The sequence below is a fragment of the Equus caballus genome, chromosome 18, assembly GCF_041296265.1.
Source record: "Equus caballus isolate H_3958 breed thoroughbred chromosome 18, TB-T2T, whole genome shotgun sequence".
NCBI lineage: Eukaryota > Metazoa > Chordata > Mammalia > Perissodactyla > Equidae > Equus > Equus caballus.
In genome coordinates, this window is record NC_091701.1 from 12790999 (window position 1) to 12800873 (window position 9875).

The 9875-nt window shown below is 49.5% G+C and overlaps 1 long non-coding RNA gene across 1 annotated transcript; it reads left to right on the forward strand.

The window, feature by feature from the left end:
- Nucleotides 1-2997: 2997 nt before the first annotated feature.
- Nucleotides 2998-7713, forward strand: LOC138918705 (uncharacterized). The gene is made up of 3 exons (XR_011428406.1): nt 2998-3270; nt 5800-5927; nt 6893-7713. It is a non-coding gene; the product is annotated as an uncharacterized lncRNA (long non-coding RNA).
- The last annotated feature ends 2162 nt before the right edge of the window (nt 7714-9875 follow it).

Below are 9875 nucleotides of genomic sequence, written 5' to 3' on the forward strand. Positions count from 1 at the left end.
GACAAAGACCAACTGTACAAGTCATCAGACAATAAGTAGGAAGCGATTCAGGTCCAAGGGGCTATACAACTCGGAGGCAGGCAAGCTCAGAGGTCATGTCAAGCAGGAGGCTTCATAGAAGGCGGCGTTGGATCTGGGAGTAGAGGCCAAGTTGAATTATTCAGTTGTAAGAATACTCTCATTGGGCCAGCACATTCTGCCTTATGCATCATTTCCCTTATCTGATCTCAATGAATACAGAGCGGTCGGGTAGGTTACCCAGGGAAGGGGTAACACCACCATGGTGTTGGGGAGAGAACAGAGGTGTCCTGGCCCGAGGTCACTGGCTAGGCACTGAGAGAACGAGCATTTAGGTCAAGTCTCACCCTGGCCTTGTGGCTCCATACCTCTCACTGAGAAATGGCGACTGGTCCAGAGGGTGGGCAGGCACTGTCGAGGGAGCAGGTAGACAGCCGCTGGACGCAGTGCAGGGTGGCCCTGGGACTGAAGCCACTTGGGGGATCTTGGATTAGAGTGTTTGTGCACGGCGAGTAGTCCTGGGAAAGAAGCAGAGAGGACAAAGAGTAGTAAATTCCAGACATTTATTTATTATCCAGATGGATTGATCAAGTGATTTGGAAGAGAGAAATGAGGAGGAGAAATTGAGTAACAGCTGTAAGATGGACACTAGTGCACCAAGACATTTTCTGCCCCAGCCCTGAGCCTTTCCTTCATGGAGAAAGGGAAAAAGAATGGAGGGGGAGTTCCTCGAGGTGTGGGCCAGACCTGCTCAGTGTGGCCTGCAGACTGGGGCCCGGCACCGTGAGCTAACTGTAGAAATGGGGAGCAAGTGTCTGGAAATGTATAGCTGTGTCACTTTGCCATGCCGTCCACACTGTGGTCAGTGGGCTCATTGTATTGAATGGGGTATTGGCCAGTTTGGGTGTTGTTGAATTCTGTGTTACATCACTGTCTTACTCCATTTGGGCTGCAACAACAGAATGTCATAGACTGGGTGGCTTAGAAATGACAAAAACTTATTTCTCACAGTTCTAGGGGCTGGGAAGTCCAAGATCAAGGCACCAGCAGATCTGGTGTCTGGTGAGCCCGTGCCTCCTGGCTCATAGACAGCCATCTTTTCACTGTGACCCCGCACGGTGGGAGGGACATGGAGCTCTCTGGGGTGTCTTTTATTAGGGCACTCATCCTATTCATGGCAGCTCCACCCTTATGACCTATTCACCTCCCAAAGGCCTCACTTCCAAATACCATCACACTGGGCATTAGGGTTAACATACAAATTTTGGGGGGACACAAACATTTAGCAGCTCCTCAGTTGCACACGACATGAGCTGTGTGCTTTCACACCCAGGAGGGGCACGCTGGCCTTCGCCACAGGCAGGTGGGAGGGTTTAGGGTCTGCAGGATTATCAGGGGCTAGGCTGAGTCTGGTTGTCCTGATATGCTGCTGGGAGGATTAGAATGGGTGTGGTGGGAAATCTTCGTGATTGTTTTCATTTCTTAAAATGAGGGGTAATTGATTCTGAATTGATAAGTCACAGATTATAAACTGGGGGCCCAATAGCCAGCTATGGCCCTTGGACCTTTGTTTGTTTGTTTTTTTGATAAAGAGGTTGGCCCTGAGCTAACATGGGTGCCCATCTTCCTCTATTTTGTATATGGGACACTGTCACAGCATGGCTTGATGAGCCATGCATAGGTCTGCACCTGGGATCCGAACCTGCGAACCCTATGCTGCCAAAACAGAGCATGCAAACTTAACCACTATGCCACTGGGCCAGCCCCAGGCCCTTGGACCTTTTTGCTGGCCCACGTATGTTGGGTCCCACCATGTGTGGAACATTTTGAATCACATGTTAACTAATTTCAAATAAAATTGGATACTGGCTTTCTTGAAAAATCAATTTATCTGGCAAAGCTGAGCCGTGCTTGTGCCTGTCCCCATTGGCTGATGTTAAGCAGTGGCTGCCCCCCTAGGTGGGGCCCATGCCCCTCAATTCACCTCTCTCCCTCCTGTGCTTAGACCTGGCCTGTTTCACTAATTTACATGGCCAGCATGGTCTCTGCAGGCTTTTTGACATGCCTGATTTAAATCAATGAAGTTTAATTCATCAAAAAATTTAATGAGGTGTCTGTTATGTGCCTGGTACTGGGTGATTACTATTCTAAAATCAGTTACCTATTATGTTTTGTGGAGGGTAAAACAAAGTTTTTAAAAACACAGTCTCTCTTGCAAAGAACATGCAGCCTTATCAGGAGGCAGGCTGTAGACACGAGCTGCAGCAGGCGTCTCAAGCAAGAAGGGGTTTGGTTGGGGAGCAACAGATACTTTCGAGAAAGGAGCAATTAATAGTATGGATTCCTTCCACTTGTATAACATGGTACCTTTTCATACACAGCAGTTGCTTTGACGAACCCTGTGAGGTGGGTAGGACAAGAGTTAGTCCCTCCGCTTTACCAAGGAAGGTACTGAGGCCAAGCAGTGACCTGGTCACTTCCCTCACCTAGGATGGAGTCAAAGCCTGGCCTCTGACTTCCAATCCAGTGGTCTTTCAACCCGGTAGATAGAGAGCAGCCAGAATGCTAGCCTGGTGTCTGCGGATAGATTCTGCAGCAGGCAAGAGGGGCTCATGAGGTCTAGAGACTCTGGTTGAAGGACGATTTCAATGTGGAAGGATGATCCCGCCAAGAATAATTCATCAAAGAGTGAATCAGTTCAGAGATGGACACACCCAAACTGTGTCATCACCTGGGGAATGAGTTATTTTTCAATGCAGGGTACGCCTCAGAAGACTGAGAGAAGCCACGTGGCCTGTCCCATTTCCTGCAACGTGAGGTGGTAGGTGTATTTGTCGGTTTGGACTGCAGTCTTGCCTGGAGGCATCTCTGGTTCCTAAACCGGTGAGAAGTGCGTGGAGCGGATGCAGCGTATGCTGAGCACGTAACTCAATGCGGAAGGACTCAGGGAACCAAGCCTTCAAGGCAGCCGCTTTCTCTCTTTCAGTCCCAGTTTTCCTACCCAACTTCGGAGCGGCTCACTTTGCCTCTCTGAGTCCAGCCTGGGGAATAGCCAGCAGGCTGCTGCTTCCTCTTGGAGAGACAGGAGGGGATGAGGGAAATACGCTCTGGAGACATTTCTCCCAGCTTACAGGCAGAGAAGTCTAACAGCTAGGTAGTCAGAATGCCGGAACAGGAATGGCAAGGCGCAGAGGATGCTCCGCTCAGCAAGAGGTCGCGTCTTAACTGCCTCCTACAAGTGACTAGAGTCAGGTACTATGTTGGGGGGTGGGGTGTGTGTGACCTCAATTCAATTTCAAATAAATTCATTGAGGATGGTGTTAATACCCTCATTTTACAGTCTAGGAAATTTTAGCAACATTAAATATCTTGCCCGGAGATAGACAGCAGGATATGACTACAGAGTTAGCTGACTCCAAACCCATATTTCCTAGCCACCATTCTCCAAACCACGCCGTGCTCCCCTACTGACGAGGGAGGTTCAGGAACATGTGTCCCTTGACCACTACTCTCTTCCACCCAGGTGACACTTGGTTGGAGAGGTGGGTGCAAGTCATTGGGCAATAAACAGATATGCATTGCCTGCAGCAAATTACAGTAATTAGATTGTAACATGGACCCACGTTTCCATCTGCAGCCCTTATGTTTGTTTGAAATGGTCTGTAGGATTGAAGACGAGCAAGAAAGGAAATAATTACGTTATCTGAATAAAATCTGCAACAAATTACCTATAAAACAATAGCTATCCAAACAGGAGGACATTTACTTTATAAGTTCATGACTCTCTTGCTTTCAAGTTTGCTAAAAAGAGAGCAAAGTAATTACAGTTCTTCTCTGATTGATGAAACATGACATAGATGCTAATATGAAAGTAACTCTTGTCTTTTGTTACTCCGTCGTCTGGCTTACAGTAATTTGGAAGGTAGCAGATATAATCATTTCAGAGCTGCTGGTCTGAACTTTTCTGTACTAAAAATAGAATCTCGAGTCTCCTTCACTTCAGCCAAGAATTCTTACTCCCTTTTTGTGTTTCACTTTCATATAGACGTGGAACGGGCTTACAGCTATTAGAGCCTTTTTTTCCCTCTTGTCCATCAGAAAACACATGTTGCCATGATTGGTTCGGCAGAAAAAAAGAGAAAAAAACCACCTGCTAAGATTTGCTTTAAAGCGATTATGTAGTTAGTGGTCTGTCAGATGGAGTATTTTTCATCCTCTGAATAAAATGATGTTAGACACAACTTAGGAAAAAACATGCAAAACTTAGAACATCAATAAAATATGCCACTTGGCAAGTTATAAGCAGGACTGTTTAATTTAAACAATTATTTGAAAAATAGGTCACAACCACATCTATCTAAATTAGCCAGTATGAGGTTACAATGGCTAATGCAGCAATGAATTATTTTTAAAATCCATAAAGATGAAAGAATTAGAAACAAAATATAACGATAACAGCACATCTGTGTTGTGCTCAGTATGTGACAAGCGTTATTCCGAACGCTTTGCAGGTATTACCTTGTAACAACGCTGGGAGATAGACACTGTTAGGAGCCCCTTTTCACCGATGTGGGCAGAGAGGCACTGAGAGGATAAGAAACGTCCCCAAGGTCAAACAGATAAGAAGTTCTGGATATCCACTTATCTTTAGATCATGCTGCTGGAATATTCTATGGAAGGAAATAATTGAATTCTTGGTTAAAGAAGGCAAAAAATAGACTCTCAAAGGAAAAGTGGTGGAGGAAGCCTCATCGAGAACCCTGCCTCATCCTAGAACAGAATGGTCTGGGCCTCCAACTCCCTCTGGCTTTGGTCTCCCCCAGGAACCCAGAGACCCCTGTGCCTGGGAAGCAGGCGGACGTAAGGCAGTGGGCCAGTAGCTTCAGCGGTCCCGGCAGTCTCACGGCTCAGCCCTGCTCCCTGGGGCTTCCCCGGCTGAGCTGAAGTTCTACCCCAACTGCATCTTTCTGACTTTTCGGGCTCTGTGCTGCCTCTGTCTACCTGCCTGTGGAACTTGCTCACGTGTTGTCTTCTCTGGAGCCACAGTATGGCTCAGGGCTTCAAACACACCCTGAGGAAGACACACCAGGGGCTGCGTCCTGGCTTGGCTACTTACTACCTCTTGGTGACTTTGAAAACATTATTTCAGAGCTTCGTGCCTCAGTTTACACATCTGCAAAATGGAGATTTTCAGGGTGTCTGTGAAGTCCCATGGTACAATGGATGTCAAGCAATGGGCGCCTGGTGTGTACTGGAAGGCTCCTGCCCCCTCTCTCCTTTCTTTTCTTCCTGGTTTTTCTCTCTAAGCCTCAGATACTCATTGAAGAAGGGAGGGCCTAGATTGTTGACATCCCTTCATTTTTTTATGTTCTGTCGTTCGAAACTGTGATTATTGAATAATTAAGATACCTCCAGGTCAGTTTGTATTCCAAAGACCCAGCTGTGGTCAGAGTGATGTTTCTTGCTCGACAGGATGAATAATTAATGAATTTGACACACACACACTGAGCGTCCAAAGGTGAGTCAGACAAACTCATTTTGCCCTCTTGGAACTTACAAGCCAGTCAGGAGGACAGACAGACAGACGGGCGGCAAGCTTGGAGTTAACCCGTTACCTGCCAGGACAGAGGCCTGTCCTGAGTGTAACTGGCACATGACAGGAGCCAGCTGAGGACCCCACTGGATTCCCTTCAATGCTGTGCGTACCCCGTGTTCTCCCAGCCCCACTGCCTGGAGGCTGACGCTTACTGTGGGACACTTGTCTCTTGCCCCAAACCGCAGCATCTCTTCCCCTCTTGTGCCCTTACTACTTGGAACAACTGGCGACTGCAGAATCCGCGAGGGCAGAAAACTGAGTGACTTTGGAAGGATATCTTCAAAGAGCATGAAACAACACCTGAGTACAAAAGGTAACTCGTGGAAAATTAATGAAGTCCCCAAAGTTGATATTGTGGAATGACACTCACATCCGGACACGCCAGACAGCCTGACCACAGCCTTGCCCCTAGCAGGTCAGGCCAAGCTGACGTCCTGACGTTAGCTCCACGTGTGTGGTGCCGCTGGCTCTCTGGGAGGGGTGCCCTCGGCTCCCCCTTCTTTGCGTCCCTTTTCTCCTTCCTGCCTGAGTCTTAGGAACGCAGGCAGTACTTAGTCAAGGCCCCCTTAGAACAACGGGCTTCCTTGCCCTCACTTTCCACCTTTGTAAGCTACAGAATCACTGACATAAACAACTGTTGGTAAATGGGGCTGAGGTAACAATTACAGCTACATGCACTTTACCTGCATCACGTCAGCTCTGCCTAGTTGGGATCAGAAAGGTTGAGGAATTTGACTAAAGGTCCACAGTTGGGAGGATGGAGTTTGAAGTTCTGTATTCATGCATTTATTGAACAAATATGAAGTAAGAGTGACTATGCCCCAGGTATTAGAAAGGAGAGGGACAAAGACGCTGTGGTGATGGTGGTCATAGGATCATAGAGAAGACAGATGGATGATAGTGTTACTACAGGGACAAGCAAAGGTATAATCATCATCAGCATAGAGGTAGGGAGTCCAGGAAGGCTGCCTGGGGGAGATGCCACGGGTGTTTAGTTGTAGAGAATGAACAGGAGTTTTTCAGGTGAGTGCAGGGGTTGGGTAAGGGCATTCTGGGTAGAGAAAAAGGAGAGAGGCAGGGACCACACTGTTGAGTGTTAAGGACACTGCAGGTAGCAAAGGTTGATGCACTGTGGGGCAAACTGGGGCAGGAGAGGTGGGTGAGGCCAGACCACAAACAGGTTGCGTGAGGGCCTACAAGGAGCTTGAACAGAAAAAAAGAACCATCAGAGGGTTTGAAGCACCTCCTCATCAGTGCCTTTCCTTCTTCTTTTTCTAGGGCTCCAGTGGTCTGTCTCTGTGTAGCCAACTCTGCCAAACATTAGTGGACGAGAAGAACCATCATTTCATGAGTGGGTATAGATAGGAGTTCAGAAAGGGCACAGTGGGGACAGCTTAGCTCTTTCTGAAGAGGGGGCTGGAGCCACTGGGGCTGGAGGAGGCACATGGAGATGGCTTCTTCACTCCCATGCCCGGCATCTGGCCAGGGTGGCTGCAGATGGGCCCACTGGGACCACTGGTCAGAATGTCCGTTTGAGGCCCTCCAACATGGTGGTCCCCGAGCCATTAGACTTCTCACACAGTGGATCCCAGCTTTAGGAAGGCGTGGTCCAGGGAACAAAGAAGATGCCGTCAAGCCTTTTCTGACTCAGCCTTGAGAATCAGTGTCATTTCTGCCATACACCATAGATCAAGTTGGTCACAGGCCCGGCAGGGCTCAAGGGGAGGGGCTGTAGACAGTGTCACTGTGGGAGGGGTGTCAAAGAATTTATGGCCATGTTTTAAATTGCCATTCCTAACCTAGTCTCTTAACTCTGCCGTAGACTCTTATAAACTTATTAATCCAGGAAGTCAACGGTACTTTTTTAAAATCAGTGATTTGTAAAATTCCTTACCTCTAGCGAAACAGATGAAAGAAGAATTGGTGCCATGGTGGGAGAGGGACCCCTGCCCACCAGACATCCTTCTCTTACCTTCCTCTCCCCTAAAGGCATTTTTTAGGTCCCTTTCTAGAATTCTGGAGGAACTGAGGAGCAAGGTTTCCAATTCACTCTCTTAAAGTCTTGTTTGCCTTTAATAAAGATTCACGTGGGGAAAACATCTCATTGGTATGAATCCAGGCCTCCTGAGAAGGTTGAGGGGATCTTCCAGAAGTGTCCCCTCAATTCATGCCACGCAGGCCAGGGCACAGTCTGCCTACAGTTGGTGCCAGTTCTATTCGTAGCATTGAACAAACGTAAACCAGTTGCTCTCTGTATCACCTGCTCTCTGACCACCCTTTAAATTTCTGATTTCCATTTTTAACGTTTTCCTGCTGAAGATGCAGCCTTTCTCACTCTCCGTCCTTTTTCTGCGCCCCTCTGCCAATGTAGCCATGTGACTACATAGAAATGAAGTCCCCGGGGCTGGACCTCAGGGCTGCAAAGGGGGCATCTTGAGAACAGAGGTGTGGTCGCCTCGGCCAGGCTGGAGGCGCGAGTGGGCAGACGGTGAGATGCAGGAGGTGGGTGTCTAATCCCGCCTCTTCTCCCTCCCCGAGGCTCTTCTCCTGCTGTGAGCTCCTCAGGCCTGCCCTGCCCTACCCTTTTATCCCCCAGGCCTTGGGGTATCGGGGTTGCTCCTGCTGGTTCTGCTTGCCCAAGGCCCTGGGCGGTGGCCTTGGCTGACCTCCTGCCCAGGTCCCTGCAGGCCCAGATACCACTGCTGGTGACCGCTCTTTCTGCCCCAGGTCTCTCCTACCAGACTGCTCTGCAAGAAGGGAGCAAATGGCACCCTCAGATTGGGATCACTGGGGGAGGGTTTAATTAAGGGACTATTTCAAAAGGGTGGACAAAGGTAGGGAAGCCACAAAGGGAGGGAGCCAACACCAGAACATGGAGAGAGAGATGGCTCCTGAGAGGTCAGCCCAGCAGGAGCTATGACCTCCTCTGTGGGGTGCAGTTAATCTTCAGGGTCCCCAGAGGGAGGGAGCCTCAGGAAAATGGGCATCTCAGTCTTGCTCTCTTCCCTGCCTCCCCTCACCCTGCTGGTGCTCGCCCTTGGCCCACCCAACTGGGAGCCATGTGCGGGGGAAGCCGATTGCAGGTCAGCCTCCGGGCACAGAGTGTCGAGGGGCGGAGATTGTGGATCTGGGAGGCAAAAGGAAGATGCCCAGTATGCTCACATGTATTGAGTGGCTGATAAGCCCCGGGGCCTTTCACATTTGCCATGTCAGGACATCCCTGCCAGTTAAGGTCTGGATCTCCATCTTACAGGTGGGATCCTCAGGGCCTGCAAAGGCACATTGGGTCCTCTCCGGGGAGGTGAATGGCAGGGCCGCACTCACCGCCAAGCCCTCTGGCTCCCAGCCCAAAGGATGCCCCCTAGATGCCCCACAGCTGCCTCCCCAGAACATTTCCGACACTCATCAGTCATAACAAGCTTCCTGCACCAACTTGCTTTCCCAAACGAGCGATTTCTTATTGCCAAGTGTAATTAACATGATACATTGACTTAGGGCAGAGCTAACAAGCACGTATTAATTTCGAAAAGTCAGGTTCTTTCGCTGGAAATGAGCTGCTGATGAATACCTACCACAAGAGTTTAAAAGTGCAGGAAAGGGAGTGGGTAATTACGGGCTGGCACCACCCGCAGGTCTGCATTTCTGCCCCTGGAAACGCCCTGACAGTGAGTGATGGCCCCTGCCTCTGTGAGGGGGGCTCGGGTTGCCCCAGCTCTGCCTCCTGATGCCCAGTCTCCCCCTCCTCCAGGGAGCATCTTGGTTCAGCCTGTCTCTCATGTGGTCGTCTCTGATACAACTTGTACCTGATCTGTTCCTTGCCTAATTGCTTCCCCTGACTTGGATGTTTACACCCTCCCTCCCCCAGCTCCCCGAAAAACTCATCCTTCTTGGGACGTAGGTCACTGGGCAGCCGTTGGCAAACGATGAGAAACAGAACAAAGATGCTCCGGTCCTTGTCTGCCTTTCATTCAGGGCCTCGCTGACAGTTGGAATTTCCTTTAGAACTCTGGTTTCACGAGCCAGATGTTTGGCACTTTCCCCTCTCTATCTCCTCTCCCGCCCGGGAAAGTACCTTGCTCTGCACACCTTTGCGTATGGGGTGAGCATCAGGAAGAAAACTTTTTCCCATCATGCTTGGTATGGGGTGGCTATTTTGTTGTAGGGCCCTGTGCTGGTCTGTGAGCCCCCTTCCCAGGCAGCTTGGCCGTCTCTGTACCCGAAGGCCCACGGGAGAGTCACGACTGGGTTAGGAACACTTTTA